The sequence below is a fragment of the Colossoma macropomum genome, unplaced genomic scaffold (assembly GCF_904425465.1).
Source record: "Colossoma macropomum unplaced genomic scaffold, Colossoma_macropomum, whole genome shotgun sequence".
Taxonomy (NCBI): Eukaryota; Metazoa; Chordata; class Actinopteri; order Characiformes; family Serrasalmidae; genus Colossoma; species Colossoma macropomum.
The window spans coordinates 15,280,429-15,294,234 of NW_023494786.1; the positions used below are offsets into that span (position 1 = coordinate 15,280,429).

Below are 13,806 nucleotides of genomic sequence, written 5' to 3' on the forward strand. Positions count from 1 at the left end.
CTGAGTGAGAGAGAGGAAGTGCGGAGGAGACACCCAGAAGCTGCAGCCACAACACTAACTGCGCTGTCACTCCCACAGGGCCTGAGCCACAGCCAGCCACGCATCAGTGCTCACTCTGCTGCCTTCTGCTGCCTACAGCCCTCAGCCAGGCCTCCAACACCGTGGAGCGCGCTGTGACTATGTATTGAAACGGATGAATCACTGCTAATCACAATCGCGACACCACTCAAAATAACTGTCATCATCATTTTATTATCGAAAATCGTGTGGCACCATCGGCCCAGTTAACTCTCCCACTGCTACAGATTACAGGGCAACAATGCGTTGATACAGACTGCTGCAATCAACAAACTCTGATCAATTTTCGGGCCCAAACCACCTGCTATCAAAGAGCACCTGCTGAAAATACGAAATGATTTGTGCCTTTGCTTGTGAAAATGTCCATTATATATAAAGCAAGTTTACAGGAGCTCACATGTTCAGAAGTGTCCTTAGAATTTTAGTCCAAGCTTAGTTCTGGTAGTGCTAAATTGTCAGAAGAATTCAACACAGCGAAAAAAACACGTAAAGACTCTGAATCCCATGATTTCACCACAAAATTATACAGCATATGATGTAATTTCCCCTTTACTGTTTCACAATCCTCTTCTCCCCAAAAAAACATCCACAGACATGATAAATCGTTAAAAACTGCAATGACTAGGTTCTAGACAAAAGGTCTTCAGTTGAACTACAGTGATGATATCTAGCCAATCCATTAGTCACTGTCAGGTCTTGCTAACTGGCAAATTCTTGATAACTAAGTATCTTCATAGAAAGAAATTTCCAGCATAAACCACTGATGGGTGCCAATCTAAAGTAAAGTGAAATGCAACACATTTTTATTACACATTGTAAGAAATAGGGTTGTCAGTCAAATTTGAAAAATTTTAGCAATTTCACTGGAAAAAAAATTGAACGTAGAAAAAACCCATTCAAATGTTACAAGCTAAATCTTCTGTGACTGCCAGCATATTTCAGGCCAGACGTTAGAAACATTATCACGCACTATTTTAAAACACAAGGAAAAATGTGCCTTAAATAAAAGAAACAATAATCTATTTTGGTTTTAATTAGAGTTTAAAAATATGTTTGGATATTTGTAAACCTGACAGCTCTTTACTTTCTCACACATTCTGAAATAAGTGATATATTTTTACTTTATTAGCAAAATAATTAAAAGATCTGTTTCAGATAACAAGCTTTTTCTCACAAGCCAACACTTCAAATGTGGCACAGTAAGCTAACAACCATGTAATGATGACAAACGTATGAGGTAGTTAAGTGAACTGCTGATTAGCTGCTCGGCTAAGCAATTCTTCATTGTGCAGCTCCCTGTATCTATATTCTGCTATAACTAAGTGCGAGCACCTTCGCTCATGCAGCCACTCTCAGCTTTACCTTAACAATAACAGGATATCACTGATGTAAGGCTGTCACTATTGGTTTTATGCTTAATAATGCATAAAACATGTGTCCACCAGCCTCTGTTTCTTACTGTAAGAGACACTAGTAGAAAAATCTATGCATGATCAGGGTATTTTCAGGTATCTTCACTTTATAAGTACCACTGCTATGATCAGAGGTGTGGAACAGGCCTGGAAGATACCTAAAAATATTTAGCACAACATTCTTACTTGCTTTCTTTTGTATATGTGTATACTTTTTATCTATCTTTACTCTTTTGATCTAATAATAAAAATATTTAATAAAACCATATGTTTAATAATACACTACTGAGTAACCCAACATCTTTTGAAAAATCCTTCACCTGTCGTTTTAATAAACGTTACTGCATTCATGAGCTTCTTCTGGTGCAGATTTATGGTGACTTGTGTGCTAACAGTGTTCAGTGCAGGAGACACTTCAGACTGTAAGTGATTTCCAAAGCCATGTCCATGTGCTTTACAAATTAAAAAAACAGGGTGTTTTCTACTGTTACAGCGTCGTTTTCATTATTCAACTATCCACCGGTGCACTGACAGCTGTACAGAAAATACTGCAAATTTTACTCAGTAAATCACACAGCGCAGAGACAGTGGGGAATTTATTCTACCACAACCTTTTAAGGCTCTATAAGTAAGAGTAAAAGTGAACAACATATTATTTATTACATGTTCTGATCCTGTTTTCCAGCCATAGACAGGGCTCAGAAGAACTTTCTCTCCAGGTTAGAGCTAGCTGCTCTACAGTAATATCAAGTCACTTTAGATAGTTTTTTTTTACTGCAGCGAGTGACTCTGAACAAGCAAGCTGAATTTCCGAAGCACAACGGCATTTATTTTAGATTTTCAGTTATTTTCAGTTTCAATGCATTCAAGCTAAACTTAATGTAAATTAAAGTTAGCAGAAGGTGAAGAGCCGTGCGGTAGGTAAAGCTAGCAGTACAGTGCATGGCAAAAAGGCCTTTTTTCTTAACAAACTTCAAACTTAATCTTTCTCACTCTCAAAAAAAAAACTACACTTCTTAAGCGTGAACTCCACAGGCGTATATGTCAAAACCGCATCAAAAGTATATTTGATCGACGCTTTTCAGCAACTTCACAATAACTACAGTTATGCTGTGCTTATTTCAGTGCTTAATTGACCTCCATAAGCTGGAAACAAGCGAAATTCAAATGGGGATCAAAAAGTCAATAAGCCTTTGCTCAACAAAAACTCTGGTTTTAAAAGAGTAACTTAAAAAGAAAAATCATCAAAATGATCACCTTCACCTATATTTTACTTTTTAGTTTGTATTTCATGCTTAGTTGCTCAAATCTCTGTGTACACTATTAAGATAAACTTCAGATTTACTCATTACTTGCAACTCAATGACTCATTCCTGCTTCTGGCTATAATAATGCTAATTTCCGCTAGCGACAGAGAATTTCAATGTCTCATTGGAGCCAAGTTACCACTGGCTTCTTCCACACAGGGCTGAATACTACATTGGCCAGCTTGTTGTCCCTTTTAGCCTGTTAGCAAATTCACTCAGAATGTGAATTTAAATGGATTCATTTTTTTGTGCCAAAAACATAGGCTAGTTATCTGTCATATGTTTTTTTTTGGCTTGAAAAACACTAAAAATCCAAATATTTTGACTATTTGAGAAACAAGAGAACAGCCCCTGGTGTGACAGCCCAAGTGACAAAATTGTAATTTCTTGTTTTTATTTATTTATTCATTTTTTATTAAATAAAATAAAACGCGTTGGCAGTTTCTCAGTATATGTTTGTGGGTGATGGTTAATATCTCACAAAAGAATGTTTGAATTTTGCTGATATCAGACCAGCCAATATGGTATGTGTCAAGGAGAATTCCATCTAAAAGCAAGTTTGTCTGTACATGTCTCAGCAGCCAGTAACATGATGTTTTTCAAGACTGAGAATGCTTACTTCCTGGTAGCAGCAGCACCAGGTCAGAAAACCTTTTTTCTCACCATATAAAATAAAAGAAAACTGAAATGAAAACATTCGTTTTGAGTGAAATTCCAATAATCAGTGAGGATGGGCAGTGTAGTCAGGCAGAACTCAGCAGAGATCCCTCATAACCAAAGTGCTCTTCTGAAACCCAGCTAGAACTCGCACCTCGGTTTCCATAGCAACAGCATCCACAGGCTGATGGGCAAAAGACCTGTAAACTCTCCTTTCAGCACCGGTCTCTCTCTCTCGCACTGCCTGTTTGCTTAAGTGCATGCTGCTGACTGACTGGCAGACAAAACGAGACTGGCAGAGCGAAAGATAAAGACAGCTAAACTGTAGCTGATCGTCATAGCTCTGGGCAAAGCATTCCTGTCATAGCATCAGCCTTTGTTCAGGCCTCTATCATGATTTTCTAATATGCAGTTGTAATAAAGTGGTACTGAAAGGTAAGCAAATCTGAAGAGCATCTGGTCACAATGGATGGGTTTGATGAGTGAGGCTGTGCAATGTTTCTTGGATTTACCTTTCAGTAGCAGTGCCTTCAGAAATGTGACACAGCAAAATGCAGCAATATGATGCATTCCATTAAGGAGTGAGCTCGATGCAGTAAATTCAAACAGGCTACTCAGCTAACGAGTGCTGTTACAAATGAAAAATTTCAGCTGTTTGCTCTGAGAAACCAGATCAATCTCTCGATGACAGTACTGAGAGAATTCTGATGAGCCACATGTAAAAACCTTTAGATTCAGATAAACAGTGTCTGCTTGGCATCTGAAGGTGAAGGTTTTCACATGTGGCTCATCAGAATGTATTCACATGATCTGAACAGTTGTCTTTAACCATCAAGTTAAAAAAAAAGAGATTCTCATGTTAACTGATATTGAGAAACCAATACTGCACATCCTTATAGAGTAGATGAAACATGCATTACTTGATAAACAGTGTCTGCCTGGCATCTGAAGCTGACATTTACTTTCACCTGCTTGGTTGATTAAGTAAAGACAGGTGTTCTAACACCAAGAAACAGCTTGGAAACAGGAACTGCAGGGATGGGAACTGCTGTCATAGACTAATCTTGTACACTGCAGACTTAACATGAATTCTACTGTAAAGAATTTCATAACAAGGCAAAGGAGCAGTAATAAGACAGAAAATATTTGTCTAATTTGACTGATTCTATACTAGATTAGGGTGTTAGGGTGTGCGTGTAGTAATGTGAAAAAATAAGTACATTCCATGAAAAGTTTAGACTTCTAGTCTTCATTTAAACAGTGTTGATAGATAAAGGTGACATAATTTAACAATTGCCAATAAGAATTAACATTTTTATATCCTTTATATTTCTGATGTGAATAAAGTAAGTACACCCTTACATATATCACTACTCTAAACGAGTCAAACTGAAATCAGGTGCACTCAGTCAGGTGCTAATGATCAGAACACCATTAGAGAATCTTGGAGAAACTTGTCTTATTTAAACCTCAGATATCTGGTCTGGTCTGCTCTTTGTTATTGGAGTGTGTGGTATCATCATGCCTCTGAGCTCTCTGACACTTTCAGAAAGAAAGTTGTAGATGTCTATAAGTCTGGGAAGTGGTTTAAGAAGAAATATTAAAAAAAGGGAAATCAATCATTCCACTGTCCGGAAGATCCTCAAGTAGAGAAGATTTAAAACTAATGCCAACATGTCCAGGCCAGGCTGCCCAAACAAATTCAGCCCAAGAGCAGATGACAAGATACTAAAAGAAATCTCTAAGAACCCCAAAGTTTCATCACAGGATCTGCAAGCAGTTCTTGCCACTGTTGGTGTCAAAGTGCATGCAACTGCCATTTAAAAAAGCACAAATTTGACCTAAATGAGAGGTGTTCCAGGAGTGTCTTTACTGTCTAAAAAGAACATCAGGTCATGACTAAAGTTTGCTAATGAATATCTAGGCAAACAACAGAACTTCTGGAAGAACATGCTATGAACATGTGCTATCAACAGTAACGCATGGTGGTGGAAATGTTATTGTTTGGGGCTGCTTTGCAACTTGCAATCACAGAATTGCCTATGAATTCTCTTTCATACACCAGAGAGTGCCTGAGGAGAACGTGAGACCATCCATAAAAATGTTGCAGCTGAAGAAGCGAACCATCCAACAGGATAAAGATCCCGAACATACAAGTAAATCCACCAAGGTAAGACTCAAAACAAAAGCTACTAAAGCCAGAGGCGTACTTACTTTTTCAACAGACAATAAGGAGGCATAAGAGACACCTAGGTTTCGAAACACTGCCTACTTTAACAAAATGGGGCTTTTTGATTGACATGCAAAATGACCAACTTCAACCTGTTGTTTTAAGGTGACGTGCAAAAAAACAAACTTGCGTGAAAAAGTGCTAGACCAGTTGACAAGTTTGCTAGTAACAGTTTCAACCAAAATTCTTGATTAACCTTTAAAGACAAAAACAATTATAAACAATTGTTCGTTTCCTATTATTTAACCTCTAGTTAGCATCGATACTAAACTTAGTAAATGGATCAGATATTTGCCAGATATGTTCTGTTCACGCTTGGTGTTTTGTAGCCATGGCCAATTATAACAGTGCAATTTTATAAAACTAGAATGATAACATAACAGTACCGGAATAACGTAACATAATTTCCACAATCATAAAAACAACATTGACGTTTGACAGTCTCCACTATGGCACATTAATCTATATTGTATGTTCATGTTCCTTGCTACCACGAAACACAAGTGCCTTGACAGAGCTTTGGGACCGGACTGATTACTTGGTATCAACCAATGTCCTTACTTCACATACCAGAATTAGTAATGTGTCTAGTACTAATTTGACAGTCTAAATCCAGTTACCTGATGTGGTCTGTCTGTGAGCCTTACTCAAATCTTGCTTCGTGCCATAGTTTGCCCGCTGTGCTATTATAGCCTCCAGTACAAACTTATTTATTAGTAAATGCAAGCAGAGGAGTGTATAGGAATGACCTCATTCTAAAACAGCGCTTTGTTTGTTGCTTGTGCTTGGGTCCGTATCACCCCCCTGCTGAGTGCTGCTCAGATGATCAGCTGCACAGACACAATGCTGAGAGCTGAGGGCTGATGGGCTGATGCGTCGGTCACAAGACTGGCCCGGGCTCCTGCTGCCTCCCACCACTCACCAGCTGCCTCACACCCTGGAACTGTGCTCCACTCTCTCACAGCACACACACATAGCACTGTACCACACAGCACATGGCTCACACGCTGCATACAATAATACCAACACACAGGACACAGCAGACAAGAGTAATAGATAACAGAGCCTCGCTGACAAACACGGCTCATAAATCAACAGACCGACAAAGTGACTTATGCAGTGACACACTAAGATGGCAAAAACAAAGACATCAATGACATGAGCTGGACTGAACAATACTAAGGGTGCAACAGTACAAATTTTACAATACAATATGTCTTGTGATTTTTGCATCACAATATGATAAAAGTCAAGTTGCCAAAAACAACAGTGGAGCACCTTCTTAGACTTAAAATAAATAAACTGAAATACTCACAAGGCTAGGGCTATAGGAACAGCCCTCAGGGATGGTAAAAACTCATTTACTGATGACTTACTTCATGCCAACTATAGCAAGATACTAGTATTCTCACGCGTGAACACAGCTGAAGTTTTAAACATGTAGGTTTGTGTGGTGTCCCACTGTCCATTTATACCACATTTATTGCACTTAATATAGATGAGATGGTTTTAGCAACCAGGCCGTTGAGGTGGGAGGTACTCTGTGTCACTGTGGCAGGCGGATATCACACCTGTACAAAAAGCTGCTTACATTATGGTGTAGGATATCGTAAGACCACAGCATCAGCTTTCAGACATCAGTTTCAGAAAAAATGCTGTTATGCCTCAGCTCTCGTACAACTGGACAACAGCCTCTGACAAAAAGGCATCAGGCTAAGCAACAACATTAACCATGGGCTCAGATGCCCCAGAGAGTAAAGTTTGTGTAACATTTGCAATTTTGTGCTTTCTTACTAGATTAATTAAAGCTTTATGGCCAAATTAAAAATGACAATGTACACGCTCCTGAGTGGCGCAACCGTCTAAGCGTTGGCCCTATCATCAGGAGATTGCGAGTTCGATCCCTGGTGATGCTACAGCCATCCGTAGCCGGGAGTCCAAGAGAGCACAATTGGCCTCGCTCTCTCTGGGTGGGTAGAATGGCCCCTCCTTCTCCCCCCATCACTCAGCGCGATGCTAGTCAGCGCAGGCGTCTGTTAGCTGATGTAACAGATCTGGCGGTTGGCGCTCTCCTCCGAGCGCGTTCGGCTGTCCAATGACGTTGCGTGAGCGGCAGCTCGAAAAGAAGCGGTGGTTGGCTTCACAGGTCTCGGAGGAAGCCTGTGTTAGCCTTCACCCTCCTAGCGTTGATAGCATCGTGTGATTGGGGGAGTCCTAACTAGCGGGTGGAATTGGAGACGACTAAATTGGGGAGAAAATCAGGTAAAAATTAAAATGACAATGTACTACAACCACAAACTTTACTGAACTGTGCAATTATGTTCATTTACTCAACAAACATTAAGCTTCAACTAACATGCTATCATGGTGTTTACTCACACGTCCACTTCAGTGTTTGGAACTGTAACAAAATTACTGGAAGGAAAAGTGTTGCTATTATCATTATTTTTGCTACGTGTATGAATGCGACAGGTGTAAAGACTCACCACTTTTATGGTTCAGTTTGATCCTTGGTTTCTGCGCCACCATAGAAAAATGAACCAACTTTGAAACACTTCAATTCAAATAACAAATGCTTTTCCTCAATACCTGTCAACTGACTACTGAACCGCTGTGTGCATGACTTCATTTGTTTTTGGCTCCATTCAACACTACGCTTTTAAAAAATCTTTCTAAAGGTTTTCAAAGACTCTAGCTGTTGAAAGTATGAGAGCATTTCAAATCAGCGCAAAACAAAAAGACAAGGCTAAATCAGCTTCTTATTGGAATTTTACCCTTCCATCTTAAATGGTGAAGTTATAGTCTGGTGCCTGAGGTGTTATAATAACAACTGCTGCACCATTGAAAGTGGAATGGGAAAATTCGAACAAGAAGCTGGCAGAAAGGAAGCCTACTTCAGCCTTGTATACCACAGCAGCACTAGCGCGATGTACGAGCACCTGAAAATAAAACACACAGAAAAGGCACAACCACCGTAAGTACTTGTCTATTCATGCTTATTAAACTACCATTAGTAAGGTGAGATTTTTTAAAATCTGTTGTCCTTGTAGCTGCTAAATATATTCATTATTAAAGCCATAAAGTCGTCTGCCTGCTACCTGAGAATTTCCACTGAATAAGTGTTTGAGAAAATGTTCATGCTAGAATCTGGGCTTATTCTATGTAGAGTGACGGTGCCAGTGTGTGTATGTTTGTGCGCATAGGACTTGATGGGACATACACCTTACCTATGTATTTTACTTCTGCGACTATTGTAAGCACATTTCTTTGTGTAGGAAATGCTATAATTTGACTTTCTGGAGGAAAAATGTAAGATTTAAGATTAATCGACTAATTGGTAAAATAGTCAATAGATTAATCGATAGAAAAAAAAACTTAATGGCAGCCCTAATCACTAGAAAACACATAATAAAAGATAAAGCAAAGAACCTCCCACCTCTCCGAAACCAGTTTAAACATTCTGTTTCTATTCTATTACCAGCACAGGCCTTGTTGCAGCACAGGGGAATTTTTGTCTCTTGCTTTTGTGGTCATCTGTTTTAGGAAAATCACTGACTTTTTCCTTTTTAATAGAGCAATGGAAACCATTTCAATTTATGCCAGGACATCAACAAACATTTCTATAGCACTAAATCTAGCTGTATTCTCTTTACATGACATACTGTATTGCAACGCAATTATCGGAAAAAAAATATTAGCGCACTTATAGATTTGTTACATCTGTTTGCGATACACATACGGACACAGTCTGACAGACCAAAAGAACCCGAGATACTCAGCAACACCCAGAGCTGACAGACTGTGGCTTATCACTGTGGATTTACTGCAGGGCCTCTGTTATTATGAAAAAGCGGTAGTTTGACCCAGACAAAATTACTGTAGGTGTAGGATGTTAAACAAGATGAGACCATGGCATACCATCCTACACATGCACACGGAATGTAGCAGGACAGGACAACAAAGCAGGAGGGCAGGAATTCCTTGAGCATGCGAGCCGTCTCACCATTCAGCTACTTCCTCTTCACTCTGAGAGGCACAAACTGAGCTCTAACAGACACAGAATCTGCAAGACAAGTCAACATTGACTTTTTTGTGACCGATTCACCACCTTCAGCAAATAATTCTGTATGATCTGAGATATTAAAATGACCCTTCTGAATGCATCATGACATGGAAAGATACACAGATGAGCAACCTGGTATCATTTTCATTTAAAAAACTGTGACACAGACAACTGGTTTCTATTGCTCTGACACGGTCCTATAGAGGCCATGCCCTGTTTCTGTTGTGTATTAATGACTGCCCTGATTTCAACCTTGTGAGTCACAGGGCAATGTGTGCTGCATAACTGTTGATCATGTAATTAGTAAATAATGGGGTCTGATTTATCAGATAATTCCTACAGACAGAATGTTCCATGAGAAATGAGGTATATTTTGATTACATTTTTTCAGGAGGTGTATGAACCATTCTACCAAGTTTGTTTGTGGTCCCACAGTAAAAATACTATTTAAAAAGACAATTAAGTGTGAAGACCTTTGATATTTACAAGGATTACATTGGAATCTATGTAAACACAAGGCATTAACTGGAATAGCAATAAGCTAAATGTATACAAATATATAATTTATACAAAATCATCATTTCTATTAGGAGGTGTCTGTCCCAAACCCTAACCCCTAAATTTCAACTTGTGAAAATAATACTTTTTTGTATTATCTTTTCAATTTTTGAAAAACGTTTTTAATTTCTTTTAAAGTGGAGGATAGATTTATCATCAGTTTAAATTTTAAATAAAAAAAAAAAACTTTTAAAAAATGCTCTGTCGTTTTCGTGGTAACGTTTCTGAGGTATTTATGTATTAGTGGTGACAAAACGGAAATGTTCTATCATTTATTTTAATAAAATAAACAGTATAGGGCCAATCAAAGCAAAAGGATTTTAGTCTAAAATCAGTTTACAGTCTGAAATGTGTTTTCACCATTAACAGAATAGTCCATATGATGGCTGAAATTCTTCTTAATAAATGTATCAAAACCAAATAGTTATGTTTCTATATATGCTGTAATATTCCACAATCAAAACATAAATCAAAGGAATTGCAATTATTTTCATCATAGCCTAGTAAAGGTGACTCTTTCTCATAAGCGAAAGTCCCACACTGTGGGCCAAGAAGGGGATAAATGATAAAATGTCTGGGTGCAGACCAACCTTGGCATCACAGTAAGATAAAGTAGAAGGCAATATGAATTGGATTATGGATTATAATGCATTTTCTTTCTGTACCATGACATACTTCCGACTAAAACATTGGGTCAAGAAAAGGGTCTGAGCCAGCTAAGTATTTTCGCTTAGTGATGTTATTTCTTCCCACTTGCTGGTGCAGGATGACGTAATGACAACTCAGAAGATTTTTTTTAGAGGCGGGTAAAAAGTCATTACATTATGACATACGATTGCGGAAATATTGTGGAAGAATTTTATCTTTTAAAGCAGATGACACAATGAACTGTGCATAATATGACTAGGGACAATGTAAAAAAATCTAATTTAATCTCAGGTGGGCTTTAAAGACGAAACTGCAATGAAGAACGTCCACAGACAATATATGAAAATGCTCACTATGCCCACCACGCTTAATTCAAATGGCACGAGTGTAAATCTCAGCTACACAGCGGTCTAATACAGAAAGAATCATGTCAGAAATGATGGGCTGGGGCTGGAGACAAACATTTGTTAATCGCTGCTAGACATCAATGCTAATCAGAAGTCAAATATGAACAGTGTGTGGGTGTGGAAAGATCCTGGAGGCTTCATACAAGTGATGCTGGGAGGAGAAGTGACAGCAATGAGGTCTGAAAAAGACAATTGCGGGGAGAAAGAGGACAGTGTCTCCCTTAAACAGAGGCACCATTCAGCCCCTTTCACACACCCTCACAGTTTGCATGTTTCTGTGAGGCAAACCCATAAACAAATCCAGTAGGCCACGGCAGCAGAGGCTTACGAGATTACAATTACTGCACCCTTTCTCTATTACAATCAGTGCGATGATAGAGCAATCACATCAGGTCACTTTGGAGACCTTTGAATAATAATGCCAGAGTGATGGAATTTGTTTTTCGTTCCTGCAGATAACAAAATAATTGTGAAAGACGCTGCAAGTGATGTACACTTACACAAACAGGTTCTAATCTACACATCTCAGTTCCACTTAACTGGAAAGGGACTTAAGGGAAAAGGGAGGAGAATACCAGATAGCTTCTTCTACCAATGTCAGTCTAACATTTTCATGCCTTCATTCCTTCAGATTCACTCCACTCAGGCATGAATCCAGAATGAAATGAACCCTACAGTGGTATCAGGTTTTATCAGGCCTTCCAAAGTAGAGTTAAGTGTGAAAACAAGCGTCTCTTCCATGGGAAGAAACAGCTGATCGCCTTCGGCCTGCGTTAACCAAAAAACAGTATAACACAGATCTTCATGCAATGGCTGAAAGTATCACTTTGTACGCCCTCTTTTGAATTTAACCAGCAGTGGAGACATAACCTTAGACGACTAACTTGGTCTTTTTGAAGTAAGAAAGCGATAAAGCACGAATAGGGTTGACTGGATGTCAAGCTAACGTTAAAGGACTACAAAACACAAGGCTCCAAGACAGCGATACGTCTCACCTCCATTCAGAGACGAGAGCAAAGAAAACCCACAACACAACGTCCTGAAATAATAACTTTTAAAGTTTAAAGATGGGTATATTAACACGAAGCACGACTAGATCGGTTTCTTGAATATCGTTATTAAAGCTGGCTAGCTCGTCAGTTAGCTGTCAGCTAGCTTCTGCGAAGTTTCCTCACAGCCACCAGTCAGAAACTTAAAGGCTGAAATGAGTCAAACAGTTATCTACTCGAAAATGTTTAATGACAAGCCAGAACCACTATTATATTCAGGATACAGAAGGTAAGGTTAGGTGACACAGGTGACAATGAAAGGAAAAGTCTGACAGGCGTTCACACTTGGCTAACAGTTACAGCTACTGTTACTGTTAATGTAAGACGCACAGTGCAGAGCAGATAGGCTGCTGTAACCTAACAGCTATCCAGTAATGTTATATGCCTAATTTACTAGCTGCAAAGTACAAAGTGGTACTCACCCTTCCTGCAGTCAGGTTGTGTGTTTCTTTAATCGTCGCTTAAATGGAAGTTACGACTGAAGTGCCGTCAACTCTAGAAGTAACGTTAAGGTGAACCTTAGTAACGTTAGTCCACCCGTTACTAGCAGCTGTTTAACTGTTCACGCAAGGTTTTCTGGAGATCCGCAATGACCTCTGAATTAATTTCTACAGCAGGCTGTCGTTGTTAAGCTGTTTAAACCGCTCTGAAGAGATAGTCCCCGATAGCCGAAACTCCACCCCGGCTCTATCGGCGGCCCAGCGGCTCGGCTCCCTCCCAGACGAGTCCTAAAGATGGCGGCGTCCCGGAGGTCCACTCCCTGACGAGCTGGACGGGCAAAAAGCGAGCGAACATACCGAAAAATAAAGCCCGAAAAGTCGCGATGACCGCACCCTAGACTTAGGCCGAAAGCTAAACCTACGCCGTTTGTAATCAAGCTATAGGGCGTAGGGATTTCGCTCCACAGTGAACAACATGTTGTGGTGGTTTTCTCCCCCCTTCTTCTCCTCCGTCTTGTTCCTGGAACGCCAGTTCCGCCCAAAACACTTTTGGGGGGGAAGCTCACTGCCCGATTAAAGAGCTTATTCTAGGGAAATAGTAAGAAACAATGCACCAGAAAACTACGGGGAAATTATACCGTGTTTTATCGTGACAAATTTCAGAGAACAAGTTCAGAGACATTTACAGCAGATTTTCAGCATTAGATCAACACACTGCTCATAATATTTTACTCCCTTGCTGCTGAACAAATACACACTCAAAGCAGATCTTTAAAGGAACTGAACTTTTAATCCCCCCCCGTCTGAGGTTTTGAAGTTTTTTTGAAGACACACATAAAATGTCTGAAATCTTTGTTTGTAGGTTATTAGATATTAGAAATTTGCCACTGAGGATAATTTTAAAACAATCAGCAAAATAGGTAAAGGACACACGTCACATGTATGTCTAAAATATTA

At 39.4% G+C, this 13,806-nt stretch overlaps 1 protein-coding gene across 1 annotated transcript in view; it reads right to left on the reverse strand.

Moving 5' to 3' along the window:
• taok1a (TAO kinase 1a) overlaps nucleotides 1-13,366 on the reverse strand; it is a 36,599-nt gene extending 23,233 nt beyond the window's left edge. Inside the window, exon 1 of the mRNA XM_036562025.1 lies at nucleotides 12,832-13,366. The gene's annotated coding sequence lies outside the window, so the exon portion shown is untranslated. The remainder of the gene's footprint in view (nucleotides 1-12,831) is intronic.
• Between the last annotated feature and the right edge of the window lie 440 nt (nucleotides 13,367-13,806).